Source organism: Sceloporus undulatus, chromosome 2, assembly GCF_019175285.1.
Source record: "Sceloporus undulatus isolate JIND9_A2432 ecotype Alabama chromosome 2, SceUnd_v1.1, whole genome shotgun sequence".
In the NCBI taxonomy this organism is placed as follows: domain Eukaryota; kingdom Metazoa; phylum Chordata; class Lepidosauria; order Squamata; family Phrynosomatidae; genus Sceloporus; species Sceloporus undulatus.
This window is the reverse complement of record NC_056523.1, coordinates 148,298,512-148,316,559: the sequence shown is the minus strand read 5'-3', so window position 1 is coordinate 148,316,559 and position 18,048 is coordinate 148,298,512.

Below are 18,048 nucleotides of genomic sequence, written 5' to 3'. Positions count from 1 at the left end.
TTCAAATGTCTTACAAGACGTCATAACATCAAGAAGAAATAATGTGTCTACGAACAATGCACAATACTCAGCTAGCATCACAATAATAACAATTAAAAGCAGCAAAGTTTCAAATCCCTAAAAGCTGCAGATCATTAAACATTAAAAGCTTGCTGAACAATAAAAAATTGTTCAATAGATCCTAAAAACGTAGACGGGGGTTGATAGATCTTTGCTAAAATAACATTCCACAGCTTTGGCTCAATTGACAAAATGGTCCCAAATCTTGTTCACACTGGCTGCTTTCTTATAAGGACTGGGAGGAATACAGGTGCTCTGATTTTAATCTTCTTTTTTAGGCAGGTCCAAATGGAAGCAGGTGGTTCTTGAGATAACCTGGTCCCATGCTGCTGATAAAGGCATCTGTGCACAGGTGCACACACACACAAAATCTTATACTTGTTAGAGGATTTTGGCATTGCAGTTGGTGACCTTACAGGTAACTGCTTGAATTGCTAGGCTGAAATCCAGAGATCTGTCTTTTACCTTTAAAACATCCTCTGTAGGAAATGCACCAGCCCCAAATGCTCTGTTCTTCCCTGTTTATTTTGTCTGCATACTTTTCCCACCATTTGTGTGGCACACTTGCTCGTTGCAGCATGAAGGAAGCTGAGGGTAGTACAAGCTTTCAGAGGAACTGGCAGGAGAAATTTAGTCTACTGGGTCACTATAGCCAGGGCCAGCCAAAGGATAAACATAATCCTGGATGAGCAATGCATTGGGATTCCCTCCCCACTCAGCTTTATGGGGCCATTCACTGTGTTTATATAGTGTTGCTAAGTTTTCAAAATAGCAGTAAGGGACAGTTAAAAATCACAATAATCAGGAAGTAGCTATTAACAAATCTGTGTTCTAACTACATATCTATTTTTTAAATTTAATTTATATCCTGCTTTTCTCCTAAATGGGGTTCAAATGAAAGTACTGTATTGATTCAGTTATCTTAGCCATGCACTTCTCTGTGAAATTAACATACAGTATTGTCCACATTCTTACATTTATTTAGATTATTTATACCACGAGAGCCAGAATTGTGTAGTGGTTTGAGCGTTGGCCTATGATTCTGGACACCAGGGTTCAAATACCTATTTGGCCATGGAAACCTAATGAGTTATCCTGGCCAAGACACATTCTCTCAGCAGCCTCAAATAAAGGCAACTCCCCTCTGGGTCAGTCTTGCCAAGAAAACCGTGTGATAGGGTTGTCATAAGTCAGAAGGCACATATTCATACACACATTCAGCCAAAAAAGATTCCCAGAATTACTTACAAATTATTATTCTAACAGTTGACCCCCCAAGTTTACAATCTAAATAAGAAACCAGACACAAAGGAAAGGGGATGGCAGTGGGGTAAGATAATAGGTCCAGCAGATACTACCTGCTCTTCTCTCTGAGGCCACAACAGTGGCAGGTGGGATGGAAGGTGGGCCTTCCATCAGTTGCTGTGGCCAAAGCACTATGGAGCTGTGCCTGCCTGCTCTTCTCTCTACAGGATGCACACATTTTTGTCTATGAAGAGCTCACACTCGAAAATATGGGATTATATGTATATTGCATCTTCTTCAGTCTGTATAAAATCAAAAGCTTCCCAGCCCTTAAATAAGGGATACTCTTTATAATAAGGGACAGCTTACAATCTATGAGGGTCAAGCCTTCCAACCCTGACATAAGGGGCATCCCTTACAACAAGGGGCATCTGGCAAACCTAGATTTATGGAGTCTTGTGGAGGTGCGGCATTAGGGCCTCACTACTGCCCTTTGCAAGAGCATTTTTATACAAACTTGGGGGCCACATGCAAGAACTACTGCATGCCTGAGCTGCGTGTGAAAAATCTTGCCTGCAGCTCCTCCTTGCTCTGTGATCCAGCAGAATGATAGATGCCCTTCATTTTTTCCTTTCTTACAGCTGGGATGCAGGCCTAGCTAATAAGCAAGGCCTGCAGAGCCAGCTTCCTGAGGATACATTTTACAGAGCATTTAAGTTTGAAGAAAGGAGCAACATTAATTTAACCTGTTCTTCACCAGACTGAATGTATATCAGCATTTTAAACAGCCACATAAGATTCAAAGCACCACCAGTTCTGTTTCACATACAACAAGAGTCTCATTATTTCACAATAATATGTTAAGATTCAGGGTAATCTTTCACAATATATAATGTCCTCTCGTTATTAAAAATATAAATAAAATAGCATGATTTGTGCTGAGCAGTGTAACAAACTCAGGATAGGGGTTATACACACCAGAATTCAAGCAGGGTCCTCCCTTGCTTTATGGGGGCCCTGGGTAAAATGCTGCAGTCTGCCCCACAAGCACACACCAGGGAAGTCCTGCAGCACTATGGTGCTGCCATGTTGTATGGCTTTTGCAGGACTGCAACGGATAACAGCAAAATATGTCCTATATTCCAAGGCTTTCCTCCAGCAATGTTTATGAAATGGGCCCAGAGCAAGCTATCTCTGTTTTGCCACTTTGCTTTCAGAACGCCTTCAATGCCTCCCTCAGCACTCTGGTAAACTACCTCTCCTATCCACCACTAAGACCAGCCATTACTATAGTTTAATTCAGTCTTAAAGCAGTGCTGAGATGTGAGGAGCTGAAGTCTACCAACTTCTATAGGGCCACTGTTTCTCCATTACAGTTTGTAAGCCATGGTGAATAATGTCCCGGTTACAATCTGGTACCCTTCTCAGCATCTTTTATGGTTTCATAGACATACTAACAGCTAAACAGTTGCAGAATTCCCTTCTGAGTTGTTTGAGTCTGTAACAAGGATGCTGCAGCTTTGGCTGTACATAAAGCTGAAATCCAATAACAGACATTTCCTCCCTCTTGCATGAGCATTGTGTGGGCAGCTTTTCTTGTTGAATTTCTGTGACACAGTCTTTGGAAGCACAAGACTTCTGCTTGGGACTGGAAGCAAGCTTCTAGTCTGACCATCATTGCAGCAGGAAGGATGGAGAAGGGTAGAGACAAAGAGCTGGTTGCTACCTGCAGCAAGAATTTTCCTCTTGTAGATCAGAGAGAGAAGGCAACCACCAAGACTAGAGTTTCTGCTCTACCCAGTCTTATTAAACCTTGGAAGAGGAGGCTACTCATTCCTTGCAGATTTGGGTAAGTGGGGACAGCTCCCAGCAGGCTAAAACTACACAATTGGCTCTGTGATCAAGACAAACGAGGCCTCCTGTAAGCTGTTGGAAGCAGTTGAATAATGGCATTTGAGAGCAACTCTGATCAATAAAAAGGACATTTCATCTGGTAGCAGTGACAAGAGGGGCTGGTGGCAATTATTTTTTAATATTGCAAAGCAATTGGGAATGAGGCAGCCTTAATTATTCATGCAAGAAACACGGGCATCTGCCCCTAACAAGGCAGAAAGAAAGCTTGACAATGAGAACTTCATCTGTTGTCCCACACAGCCCCTGGCTGCTTAGGCTATCATGTAAAAGAGCATCATACCCATGGTCATGATTATTATATCCAGAAAGTATGTCTATTTAATAGACCATTGTACAGAGACAGTGTCCACCCTCACCTTTACAGCAGTACGGTGGGAGACAGACTGCAAGGTTGTGGGCATACAGTATAACCTATAGTCATGTTCTGGAGACTGCCATGGTTCACAAGATTCAGCATCCTGAGATGATATTCTTCTTCTTCTTCTTCTTCTTCTTCTTCTTCTTCTCTCTCTCTCTCTCTCTCTCTCTCTCTCTGTACGTGTAGTTTCCCATTCTTAAATGTTAAAGCAGGGATGGGAAGCCCCAGTGCCTGAGTCCAAATTCTGTCCTCTTGTTTGCATCCAGCTCACAGAGGTTCTCCAGACCAAGGTCCTACTCCCTTCACCATTATATCATCTTTTGGTCCAGCTCCCCAATTTATATGGCTTTGCTCCTGATTTATAAAGGCTGAAATGCCTCCCCTATGCCTTAGTGGTAAGTGTAAGCACCTTAGCCCTCATGCACCAGGATGGAACATTTAAGTCCCCCAGAGTAACATTTTGTGGTAGAATCTACACCGAACTAGATGTACAGAATGAGTGTAGGCATTCCACTACCTTATCACCTAAAGAACAATATTCATATGTTTCAGCCATTTGACATGTACAGTCTTCTCTCTCTCTCTTAGCATAGAGGGGAAGGAAGGAAGCAAGCAAGTACATTTTATATTGCTTATCAGTGCACTTAAGCATTCCCTACACAGTTTACAAAGTGTAAGCTAATTGCCCCCCAGCAAGCTGGGTACTAATTTTAGCAACCTCGGAAGGATGCAAGCCTGAGTCGAGCTTGAACCCCCTTGCCTGTGACTGAACTTGCAGACTTATGGTGTGAGTGGCTGCAATACAAGCATTTAACCACTGCACCACCAGTGCTCTGTGCTCCCTGATCAGTGGCTGAGGTGGGTAAAGAATTCTGGGAGTTAGATATTATTTAAGAGCTGAGTTGACAATAAATGGCAAACAGTGTGGAAATGTGGTGGAAGAACACAAGAGGGAATGGGAAGATTGGAATTCACTTGAATTTTGAAAAAGATCTGTGACTTGAAACAAGTAAGAATGTAATTCCATGCCTCACTCCACTTTTATTATTATGATTCATCAAATCTATGATGTTTTCACTACCCAGAGGTATTAGGTTAAACACACAAAATATCATGCCTGTACAGTCTCATTGAGAAGTCCATAGCAATGAAGGAGGTAAGGTCAAGGAACTTAACTATATAAATGGTATATGCAACAAAATGTGGCAGTGGGTATGTGAAGAATTAATGTTTCCTTTGAGCAAGGACAGTCTCTCCATTCTCCTGCCTATTCTAAATGTAGAGCTGTCTAAGAGAAGACACACACACATGCACACATCTATGCAAAAAATAATAATAATGGGACCTGCTGATCTTGAGATGGAAGGATCTGAGTGGCACCTGGAGGGAATTAGGCAGAAATGGCCCACCTCCCTGCAGACCTTTTGTAGAACAAATTCTTGTGGTTAGCCAGCGCAATTGCTGCAAATTATACAAGCGGCATGGAGTTTGTTCCAGTGGGAGTGTGCAGTTGGCTCATGCAGAGCTAATCTGACACAGTGTGGCTGTGTGTGTGTGCACACACAAACTGTTCATCTGGATTTTTCTCATGGCCACGGGGATAAAAGCAAAGCAGAGAAACCAGTTTTCTTGATTCCTGGAAAGCACTAGGATGCTCTTGTTGTGGTGTGTGTGGCATGCATTACCAGAAAAGCAGGTCACAGTGCCAATTAATATATATATAAAGGAAATTTAGAAACAATTACTGTAATTTCATAGAAATCCAGTTCACCCCAGCTAGTGTGGAAGATATTGGCCACTGACCTAGGTGCCTGCTCACTTTGCTGCACAGCTGCAAACTGTTGATAGCTGACTTCAAGTCCCTCACAGCCATTACTTCCGAAGGCTCTTGATCTTTAAAATGGACTTCATATAGAGAGTTGTCTTTTGATGTCCTTTTAAATAAATTAAGGAATGCCTTTCTTTGTAAAACCATGTATGGTCACCCAAGCAGTCTGCTGCTGTGCATTTCCCACTGAACTGAAACCACTGTTAAAAAAGACAAGCAAGAAGACTGAAGAAGAGCTTAGCATGGTAGAAGGTTAAAAGAAGCAACAGCATCATTACCCCTCTGCAAGCCTAAGAGAAGCTTAGGAGTTGTTGCATAGATGCAACCAAAATTAGACATCTGAATGATGAGACATTTAAAAGTGTGGTGCTGCTTCCCCACTATTCAAAGCTATGTAACAGGATAAGATTGACACTTCACTCCTGGAATACCACCTGCCAGTCATTATAGAGCAAACATAGCCATACGGATATTTATTCAAGTTGTTTCCAAGTTATGGTGACTCTAAGGCCAACCTATCACGGAGTTTTCTTGGCAAATCCTGGTCTCCGGAGTCATAATCTAGTGCTCAGACTTATATATGATGATAGCTCATTAACTGCAATATTTTTTCATAAAAAGTAGAGAAAGACCAAAGAAGTTTCCCAGCTCCAGTATGCTAAGCCACAGCAGTGATAGTCACACAACTGTCATTCCAGACAAAAATGACATTATAGAAAAGAAAATTGGAAAATAAAAAAGGGACAACAATAATTATGCACTTTCAACAGAACTGGAATAAGTTACTCTTCTGACAATAAGTCCCCAAATTCTTAATTGTGGCTGGCTGATTCTGGACTTTGTTGTTTTTCAAAAAGTAAGATTCCCTTCCTCCAAAGGTTGATGTGAATTTGTCAATAGGTGAGATTTACTTTTCATATACAAAGGCAAACTCCACCCATATAAGGACTAGCAATACCATGGGGAAAGCAAAGCTTGGGATGAATCCCATTTGGGAGAAAGGTGGGATATAAATCCCATAAATAAATAATAAATTATTTCTATGTATCTTGATGGAGTCTCATGACTGTGATGCCATATCGGGAATGTTTTGATTGAGATTTCCTGCATGGCAGGGCGTTGGACTGGATGGCCCATGTGGTCTCTTCCAACTCTATGATTCTATGAATCTAATGTGGATATAAGCCAAGACAGTCTGATTGATGCAAGCTGAGATGGTTATACAAATAGATAAGTTCTGGTTTGGAGGCAGACATATAAATTAATTCTGTCTGCCAAAGGAAACAGGCTACAGACCTGCCCAGTTTTAGATCTAGGGTCTATTCTAGGAACAGTGTAACACAGTTGTTTGGGGAAAGGGATTTATGACATTCGGCATGGGGGCTGGACTAGGAAGACACTGACCTCATATGCAAAATGGAAACCATGCTGCAGTTCTGTACACATCTGTTCAGAAATAACACAATTGAGTTCAACATGTACCCCCAGGAAATGAGTTTAGGAATGTTGTAAGCTCAGTAAAGTGTTTTGTTTTTGTTTTTAAAGTTTATTTGCTCTGCTACTACATGGCTTGCAATGTTAGTAGTACTGTTATGTGACCTGGCTGTCGTTGAGAGTTTTAAAGATAACAATCTCCATCTTGTAAATGGCCAATAAAGACAAGCTTTTACATAGCAATGCCCCCAGACCAGATGTGAGTTGTGTGCTATAGGCTGACTGGGACCGGCCTAGCCAAGTTGATTTCCAAGTGTGTTAATTTCAGCTGTACTTCATTAGAAAAGTGTCTCCTTGGGTTTTGGCCTACGGCCTGCCTTGCGAACCCGTGGCATCTGAAATATCTCCCTCTTATGGGGAGAAAGATAGGGAACATCCTGGATTGGAGTAATAATGGGTGTGAAGAAGCAAAGACATTTCTCCATTGCCACACTAACTTTAGATCCTCTATAGCAGGGGAAATTATATTGCAGGAAGGATAGGTGGTTTGAGCATTGGACTATGACTCTGGAGAACAGGGCTTAAATCCCCACTTGGCCATGAAAACCTACTGGTGGGCTTTGGTAAATCACACTGTCTCAGCCTCAGAGGGAGGCAAGGGCAAACTCACTTTGAAGAAATTTGGCCAAGAAAACCTCATGACAGGGTCACCTTAGGTCAGGATCACCATAAATCAGAAATGACTTGGAAGACAAACAACAACCAGGCCCCTCTACAGGGATGTTACTTACTCCCCTGGGGAGGACTTAAAAGAAAGCAGAGTCAGAAGCCCCAGAATAGTTCGGAAAGTGTTGATGTACTTCATAGACAATGAGAGTAATGTTTTACTTGGCTACTAAAAAATTGAAGTGAGGAAGCAGAAACAGAAATCTTGTTTCATACCCTGCAACCTCGATTTGGGAGGGACGGTCTGGAATCTGGATTAATCCTCTGTCCTTCCACTTTTCACCTGCTTTTAAAATGTCCCAGTGTCTCTCTCCACCTCCCACCTTTCTCTTTTGTCTTGGCTTACTTCACTTGCTGCAAAATGAGTTCAAAGTGCAGACGTAGTTTGCACTATATTAGCTCATAGCAGCCGGGGGGGAGGTATTGGAGAAGGGAGGCAAAATTGTGACCTTCAGGCAAAAGCAAACTGCTGCAGCCTCTCCTTTCACGTTTTCCTCATTAATTATTTTTCCATTATGATCACATACCTTAGCTTGGGCACATGTGTTCTGGTTTTAATCCATGAAATGTTGGAGAGCATGTTGTTTTTGCAGTATTCTAGTCATAGCATTCCCCTGGAGTCAGTAAGGCAGGGGTCTTTAAAAACAAAACACCATCATCCACTGTCATTGCAGAATCCACAAATAAAGTAACTTTAAAAAGAGGAGGTCCCAAAATAAAAAAAAATTCTGGAACTGCATACATACAGAGATTTGCAATATATTTGAAATAATATATGAAATGCTTCCAGAAATATGCTTACTCAAATTACCAACAGATTTAGAAGGGAAAAAAACCACTGGAAAAATGTTATACATGGTTACTGAAGGAAGATTACTCTTGGCACAAGTCTGAAAGACAAATACCATACCAACAACAGATGAATGGCTAATCAAGCTACAAGATATGGCAGAAATGGATGGACTAATGAACTTGATAAATGGAAAACCAGAAGGGAAAACTGAGAAGGAATGGGGGAAAATCAGTAAATACTGTAAAAATAAATGGAAATTGTAGAAAGCAACAATGCATGAATACTAAGAGGTCTTACTGAAACTAATGAAGCATTAAGAATACTGATGTTAATCAAAGATAATAACAATAACCAGAAGTAAATAAGCTTACAAAAAGCTGTCATACACACAAACATTAAACAAGAAGTTTAGAACAAGAAGAAATGAAGAAAAATAGAAAATCTTTGCAGTAGAAAATCTTTGCAACAGAAAATTTATTTGCTTTTATTGTGCATAATGTAACTAACTGATTTATCCTATGATTATACATAGTTTGGAAAAGAACTCATATTTGTGCACACATAATAGTATACCAATTAAAAAAAAGAGGAGGTTTCTAGTTCTCATGTTTCTCTCCTTTTTAAAAAAGAACCTAATTATCAGTGTGCTCCTGAACAAGTAAAATGGCTGTGGTCCACAACGCACTGTAGAAATAATCACGTTTGAGACTGCTTTAACTGCCCTGTGTAAGGGGAACCTGAGAATTGTAGTTTATTGTGGCCCCAGAGCTCTCTGACAGAGAAAGCTAAATGCCTCACAAAAGTACAGTCCCCAGAATTCCCTAGCATTAAGCCAGGGCAGTTAAAGCAGACTCAAACTGGATTATTTCTGCAGTATGTTTTGGACTTGTGATTCATAAAGAGGATATCTGGTTTTCTCTCCTGCACCTGTCTTACCAGCCTGCATACCTGAGGAGCGACATACCTTAAGAGGGACACACAAATGCTGACTACCCCAGAAGCAAGTAATGACTTGAAAGCAGAAGAGATGTTCAGTCTTTTCTCTGGAACACCAGCGTACCCACAAAAGCAGCTGTAGTACAATCACCCTAAAACAGGTGCCATAAAACTCCACGTAGAAGCATAGTATACATCCATTTCTGTTATAAAACAAAGGTTTCACAGCCGATGCACCTGCTGGAGACCACCAAGTGCACCATTATTTTCATGCAATATCTTTGTCTAGCTGTGTTATTAGCAGCTCAGTTATGCATCCTAACATTAAGAATACTTTGGCTACTTCCCCCCACCTGGCCCCCAATTTTGCATTTTTTCCTCCTCAGTTCTGGCAACTGGCCAAGAGCATAACATTCTGGTGAAGCCAGTAAAAATTCTGGCTGTTGACAGCCTTACTGTGTCAGCAACTGAGCTGCTGCATGGACCCCACTCCAGCCCTCATACCAGCAATGAAATATGTGTGATTGATTCTCGGAGCTATAGACGCAGTGCGGTGGCTCAGTGGACAGGGCCATTTTTTACAAACCTAGTCATTTGAATGGGTGCCACTATGAGTGATCTAGAAGAGGAAGCTAGCAGTGTTCTGGCTGTTCCCATTTTTCATGTCTTTCCTTGAATAACTCAAAATGGGTCCATTTGCGTGTTTATTATTTGATAATAGTAAAGATTCATAAATGTTATTTATTATTTAAAAAAATGTAGATCCTTCCCTGCATCAAAAGACCCAAATGTGAGGTATGGATAATAAAACAATATTAAACAATGTGAAGAAATTTAAAAGAATTCAGATAAAACAGTTGGTTCTCAAATGGTGGGGTGGGATCCCAGAGGTGTGTGCAAGAGTTGTTCAAGGGGGGCACAAGGCTTGGAGGCTCTGATCCCTCCTCCTCTTCTTCTTCCTCTTCCCAAACTTTTTTATATGTAAAACTGACACATACTTTTACTTAAATAAAACTACTAATTTGAACAATGTTCTTTCTTTGTAAAATGTTAAACTGTGAATACAGTCGCCCTGCCGTTTTCGCAGAGGATCCATTCTGGCTGCCCTGTGAAAACAGAAATTCACATATATTGAAGCCCCACTGGCTTGAATGGCTGTGTACACCCTTTTAGCTAGTGGGGCTCGCCCCTTAGTGAATAATCGAGACAGTGGACTTCAAGTCTGTGAAAACAGAGGGGTGACTGTGTACATGAATGTGCGAATGAAAATATGCACACTAAATAAACAAAATATGTTATTCATATATTACATCAAGAGGGTCCCACGACGTCTGCATGCAGATATAAAGAAGGGTCTCAAGGGTAAAAAGTTTGAGTACTAGTGACATACCTCAGTTAACAAACTAGATGTGTTCATTGCTGAGGGGTGCCATTTTACTCGGTTGGAAAACTTCCAACCAGAACATTTAACCCCCCTCAGCACTGAATGTGATGGCTTGGCGCCGGGGGACAGAATGAGACCTTTTGGAGGACGCTTTGGCGTGCAATAAAATCCGTTTTTGGCTGGTTGCGTGCACCCACGAGCATCCTCCTCCCGTACCCGTAATGGGGGGAAAACGGGTGTGATAAAGTTCTAAGTAATTGACATAACAGGACCAAGACCTTACTGTGGTCTTAGCTTTGATCACGACAGAAAACACACCACTTTTGACGGTTCTGTGATTAAGTTTATGGAACTGCATAGCATAACAGATTGGTATAGATTTCCAAAACAAGCTGATGGGCTTTATGACTATGATAAGCTTCCTAATGTATTTTATAATGTCTAGATTTCCAGAGCTCAGTAAGGATTCCAAGGGGTAGACTTCCAGTCCCCTGCATAGTTGCTTGCCTTTGTCCATTAGTAGCATTAGAATCTGCAAAAGCACCTTCACAAAAGTTCTACTGTGCCACTCCAACACATCATGAAAGTGACCCTGGTGTCTTAAAAGATATACCAGCAGAGCACAAGCTCTGATTCTACCAGTTTGAGTATGGTCAGTAGATTGCATGTCCACTATCCAGGGTCTGGCTAAGCTACAGAGAGAATGACTACAGGTGATGAATTGTTCACAGCAACAAGGAATAGTTGCAATCAGCATTGGTGGACAGACCATCTACAATTCTATAATTGACTTTCAGGATGTTCAGCATATGCAGTAAGTGTGTGTTTGCCTTCAAGTAGTTTCTGATTTATGGTGACCTTAAGGTGAGATTCCACCTCAACATTAGGAAGAACGTCCTGACAGTAAGGGCTGTTCGACAGTGGAACACACTCCCTCGGAGTGTAGTGGAGTCTCCTTCCTTAGAGGTCTTTAAACAGAGGATGGATGGCCATCTGTTGGGGATGCTTTGATTGAGATTTCTTGCATGGCAGGGGGTTGGAAAGGATGGCCCTTGTGGTGTCTTCCAACTCTATGATTCTATGACCCTATCACGGAGTTTTCTTGGCAAGTTTCTTCAAAGGGAGCTTGCTGTCAACATCCTCCGAGGCTGAGAGAGTGTGACTTGCCTACACCCTGTTGGTTTTTAAGGCCAAGTGGGGATTCGAACCCTACTTTACAGACTCATAACCCTTCTCTCCAGAACACTAAACTCCAACATTCAAACCACTGCAATAGATGTAAATGTGTACAATTGTAAGGTTACAAGATTCAGTTTCTTTGAGAAAGAATGTGAGCTAACCTGAAGAGGAATGTATTTTGCAGTGAACACAGCCCTGATGGACCTCCTGTCTGTAACTGTTATATGAAGCCATGGACTGTCTAGTCCAAATTCCTAAACCTCTCTTGTCATTACAAGGAATGCAAAGATGGGGAACCCTCTCATTGTGAGATTGCTCATTACAAAGTGGATTGAGAATTGCTCCCTGGACCTTGCATGTGCTTCTCTTTTATTTGGGACTCTAGGTTTAACCCTACCCATCAGTCCTGGAAAAGCTTCCATGGAATTTCATTTTAGCATATAATCTAATTGAGAAGTCCCAGGCTATAGCACATCTGCGGTTTTATAGGGGCTGCTGGCGGTAAATTAGATCCATCCCCTTCTATTGGATGTGTTGTCATTTTTATGACTTTGGGGGTTATATAAATATAAGAGGGGAGGGAGGGAGGGCAGGCAGGGAGAGGACTTGCCTGGAATTGTCAAACTCCCTTCTCTCCCTTTTAGTGTTTGAAAATTCTGGCTAGTTTATAAAAGTTCTAACACAGTGTCAGTCACTGGCTGGAGCACAAACTTTGTTGATGTGGAGAACAAGAGGCAACTTCAAACAGCTGTTGGCATGTGTCGGAAACAGATAAAGTGGGAAAAGAAAATCCAAACACAACAGAATGGAGTTCAGGGTGGGGTTCCTTGCTTAGAGGCCAGAGTAGAGAAAGGGAAGCAGAATCTTTGAAATTAAAGATAAGTCTGTGTGAGTTTGCGAGAGAGAGAGAGAGAGAGAGAGAGAGAGAGATGCTTACAAATCTGTGTATCAGATTTAGAACAGAACTACCGGTAGCTTTAACCCTCTGCTTCCCTATAGGCTTATACTAAGCAGGTTTTCCCATTAACTTGAGTGGAAGAACATGGTCCATACAAACACCTGTACTTGTGTGGATTTATCCATACTGTTGAAGTGAAGGAAGAAACTCTTGGAGGTGCAGGTGTTCTGTGGGAGAATTGCAGGCAAAGAGAAAGGAATCTCTGGACTGGGCTATTTGTGTAATATTGGGCAAGTCACTTCCTCTTCCTGTTCATCACTCATCAAGAGTAAAGTGAATGAAACCATACTGTTTTTCCTCACACGGAGAGGCCTAGATATGGCCTGGAATATATAGCCAAACTTGCATTAAAAAGTCAATGTAGCATAGGCATGCTGTCATTGTAAAATTAGCTAAACAGATCAAGGAGTAAGCACATATGTGGACCATACCATCAGTTTTGTGGTGACATCTAAGGATAAAGCAGTTGGCTTGGACAGCAGTATGAAGTTCCACAAGGCAGACAATAATAATAATAAGCTCCTGATTAATGTCCTCTTTTACTTGTCTCTGGAAGATTTGCTTTATCTTGGCAATATAAATGTTACATTTGGTATAGGTGGGTGTATGCATGCTCTTTGCAACTAGCCTCTGCCCTAGTTTAGGAAACAAGTAATCTAAAAATGTTTATACAGTATTGCAATAATAGCACAACCATGCAATTCACAAGAGCAATAACATAGCATCCAAAACCATTTCTGTTTTTGGAGAGGTATCAGACCCAGAACTTCTGCTGCATTATGCTGGCCCAGGATTTTCAGTTGCTAGATTAGTGATTAGTAGAGTATTCAGACATTTCTGGTGCTGATTAACAGTCATAGACCCTCTCCAGTATTCCACAGATAGAGCGACATAAAATAAGTACCACTCACTCACCCATACATGGCCCTAGAACCAACCAATCTGTTGAATAAGGGAATGGCTAAATAGTTAGTGTTAGCATGAAATATTTTGGTGATCAAGATAAAAAAATCCAAATGGCTCCATAGCAGGGCACATCATATAATCTTCAAGGAAATTATCTGTACAAGACAAATAGGATGAAAATATAAAGAGGAATCTTGTAGCACCTTTGAGACAATTTAAATTTCTAGTGTAAGTTTTTATGGACTTTAGATGCATCCATCAACTGGAGTCCATGAAAACTTACACTAGAAATCCTTTTTTTGTTGTTAGTCTCAAAGGAGTTGAAGTATCCCTTCATATCTTTTAATGCTGAAACAGACTAACATGGCTATGTCTTTGAATATTACAAAAATTAATAGTAGTTTTCTATCGTTAGGATTAAATTACAAAACTTTTATTAGATTGTGCTTCTTCAGATTGCAAGTAAGGTTGTGTGTTTGAATGATCACCAGGGTAGGTTATAAATGTGCATATGGAATATTGGCATCTCAGAGAAAAATTCACCATACCTTCAGCCTTTGTTTGCTATATGGGGAATTGTGGTGAATTCCGAGGGTGTGCAGTTTCAATATGCTGCCTCCTATTTGAACTGAATGTACTTTTTTTTTCTTTTACCAGAAATCCAAGGTCACCCACTGCAAAATGGTGTGGTTTCAGGAAGTGCATATTCCTTACCAACCCTCATGAGCCTTACATTCCCTACACCCTGCATACTTAATTACAAATGTATGTTTTGAATTTACGCAGAGCAGGGATTCTAGCAGTCTGAGTTAACAGACTGCTGTTAAACAGGAGATGTGATCTATTGCAAAACACGGAGAGATCTGTCACTGATCTTGATCTACTTTCTCCCTACCATGCTCTTCCTGAAAGATGCAGCCTCTTCTCCCCAATCCCATTTTAATTTCATAATGTTATTTTACTTCTTGTGTGATTGAGTTGGGATATGACATAGCATGAAGGTGCAGCAGAAGGCAGAAATGTAGATTGAGTTTTGTGCCATAGTCAGACTGCAGTCCCCCCTTTTTCAATCTAGGCATCTACCATAAGCCTCTCCTATCTGTGCCATGTCACAGATCAGGCTCCTATATTCTGACACATCTGTTGTCTTCTTGCTTCAGGGAATGGAGCAACAGAATGCTTGAGCAGTGTTGAACCACCAAGGAATGATAGCACAAACTCTCTGAGAAGGGAGAGCCAGCGTGGTGGAGTGGATGGCATGTTAGAACAGACCTAGCATGTACCATATTCAAAACCTGCCCAACTGAGAAGCTCACTGGTTTATCCCAACGTGTTGCTGTTGTTGTTGTTATTGTGTGTCTTCAAGTCATTTCCAATTTATGCTGACCCTGAGATTGACCTGTCATGGAGTCTTCTTGGTAAATTTCTTTAGAGGGAGTTTGCCATTGCTATCCTCTGAGGTTGAGAGAGTGTGACTTGCCCAAGTTCACCCAGTGGGTTTACATGGCTTTGTCAGGACTCAAACCATGGTCTTCAAAGGTATAGTCCAATGGTCAAACCACTACACCACTTTATGTGCAGTCCTGAGCTCTGTGAGGAAAGAGTGGGCTGAATGAAGTAGAATAAAATCAGGATTATTAGTGAAGTACTATGCTAATGGAAACACTACCATGCTGTCTCATAGTGACATAATAGCACTGAGTTTTCGGATAGTCAACTATACTGCTAACCTGAAAGGGAGGGATGCCCCTAGATGCCATGGCTTGCTGATTTTTCTGTAGCATATAAATTGTATGGTGATGAACAATGAGGGTGGATTATACTGTTCTTAGTACTCCTGAAGATACCAATAGTTATTTTTGCTTACTTTAAAGTGGGCCAGGCACTCCAAATGCTCACAGGACCTCTGGTTTTTAATAAAGCAGAGTCTCTTGACACCTTAAATAGTTATGGCATAAACGTTCTTTAAATAATCAGTTCTATCAGAAATAGAAATAGTCAAAGCGGTAACTGTGTTAGCCACCCCCCCTTCATTAAAAATAATAAATAAATAAATCACTCAAAATGCTGCAAAATCAATTTGGAAGCATCCAATTTAGTTTCCAGTCAGCATTCAAACATTTTGGCACCCACTTGTCTGGCAGTTTCTGCATAATGTACTGCTCATGAATGATAAACCCAATGTCTTCTTGAGATAGCTTTAGTGTCTCAGCATTTGTTTTAGGCGAGATTCACTGACCTGCCAAAATCAGGTCATGACCACATTCAATAATTTTAGGAGTTGACACTGTTGAGGGCATCCCAGACCTTGTTGCATCTTCCGTCTCAAAATCTCTCCACACTGAAAGTTGGCACACCACTTCTTCACAGTTGAGTATGATGGGCGCTTGTCACTCAATGTGTGCATCATACACTCATAGATTCTTTTGGAGTTTTCTTCTGAGGAACAGGAATTTCATGACGGCCCAGAGTTCAGCACTTGAAAATTCCACACTTTTCATTTACATGGTTCTATCGACAGTCTTTAAAAATTCAGAAATTACAGCTATGATCCTGAAATTTGGCAGTTTACAATGCAAAAGGACACTCTTTCAACCTATAGAGACAAAATTACACTCAGATTTCAGGAAGCAGGTTGGGCCAAGAACTTTTCAGCTTCCCCTTGTAGTGTGCTGGGAGAAGCCTCAATGGAGGACAGAGGAAACTGTTTAGGCAATTACAGACAGATCGGAAGCAAAAGTAAAAGGTGACAGAAATAGGGTCAAAACCCTGAATGCAACTGTTCAGCGACCCAGGTACAGGGACAAGAAGAACGACTATCAATGCAGAGAAATAATAATTAAAAAAAACCATTTGAAATGTGGGGCCAGAAGAGTTCTACAGATACTGTGGAATGCTAAAAAGACCAATAAATGGTCCTGGAGCAAATCAAGCTACAATCAGAGATGACTAAACTAACGCTGTTGTAGTTGGGATACATAATGAGAAAACAGGACTCACTAGAAAAGAGATCAATGCCTGGAAAGATAGAAGGCAATACAAAAAGAGCTTCTGAAGATAGGGTGACTTGGAGGTCTCGCATTCAAATCAAATTTTATTGCTTTTGACCAAAGGTCATTGCACAGCACAACAATACAGATAACAATATAATAGTATAACAGTATAACAATACATGTAAATTATATCTACAATGTGGGTACCTTATATCTGGTACAGGATTTCTAAACAAACAGACAATTGTAAAGGTCTCTCATTCATGGAGTCATCCTAAGTCGAATTCAACATGACCACAGTTAAGAACAAAGTGTGCCAAGAAACCATTTTCTCTGTTCAAACCACTGATAGTGCATGGGAATTTTGGAGTGTGCCATAATTCAGCTGTTTCTCTTTATGGTATTTTTAAAAAAAATTGATTTGGGAGTCTATGACAGACTGTCCAGGAAGGTTTTGTACATGGAAAGCATTATCCTTGATTGGAAAGCCTATAGGAAGAAAGCACGGGGGGGGGGGGGGGAGAAAAAAAGAAATGGGGGCAGCACTTTTAAGGCTGTTTTTTTTTATTTTAGCATGACTGTGGATATAAACCCACTTCTTCAGATGCAGTAGAGAATGATTTTAAGGCTTCAGGTACAAAGCATATTTATAGAGGCATGGGAGTTAGGTAGAATGTAACTGAATCCAGAAAAGGGAAAATCATGTCCCATGCCCTACATTTTCAAAGGGCAGGGGCAATTTGGCACAAGGGCCTTCCTGAAAGAGACTACAGGCTGCATCTACACTGCAGAAGTAATGGAGTTTAGCTCCAGTGTCACAGCAAACTACACATCCCAGGATTCCATAACATTGAGCCAAGGCAGTCCAGGAGGTGTCAAACGTCTTCAGTTCTGCAGTGTAGCTGCAGCCTAAGAGGCCTTTCTTGTTGTTGTGTTGGCACTAAGATGGACCAATGATACTCATACTAATAATATTAATAGATTTTATTTCTTTTCCGCCTCTCCTTAAGGCTCGAGGCAGCACAAAACACAATTAAAAATACATAAACACACAGTTAACATACAATACTACAAAATCATCAAAATACACAAAATAAGAGTTCATATACAGATTAAAAAGTCGTGCTTTAAAACTGACTGGATCATAGTAGTGTTTTCTTAGCAGGTTTCTTTAGAGGAAGGCTTGCTGCGGCCATCCTCCTTTTCCTGGACAGGTCCTCCATTTCCGGCTCCTGTCCAGGAGGAATCCCAAAAGGTCCTCCGTTCTGAGCAGGACTAAGAAGCACACATTGACATTTCTAGGAGGTTTTTTGTGTTTTTTCCAGGCTCTGTGG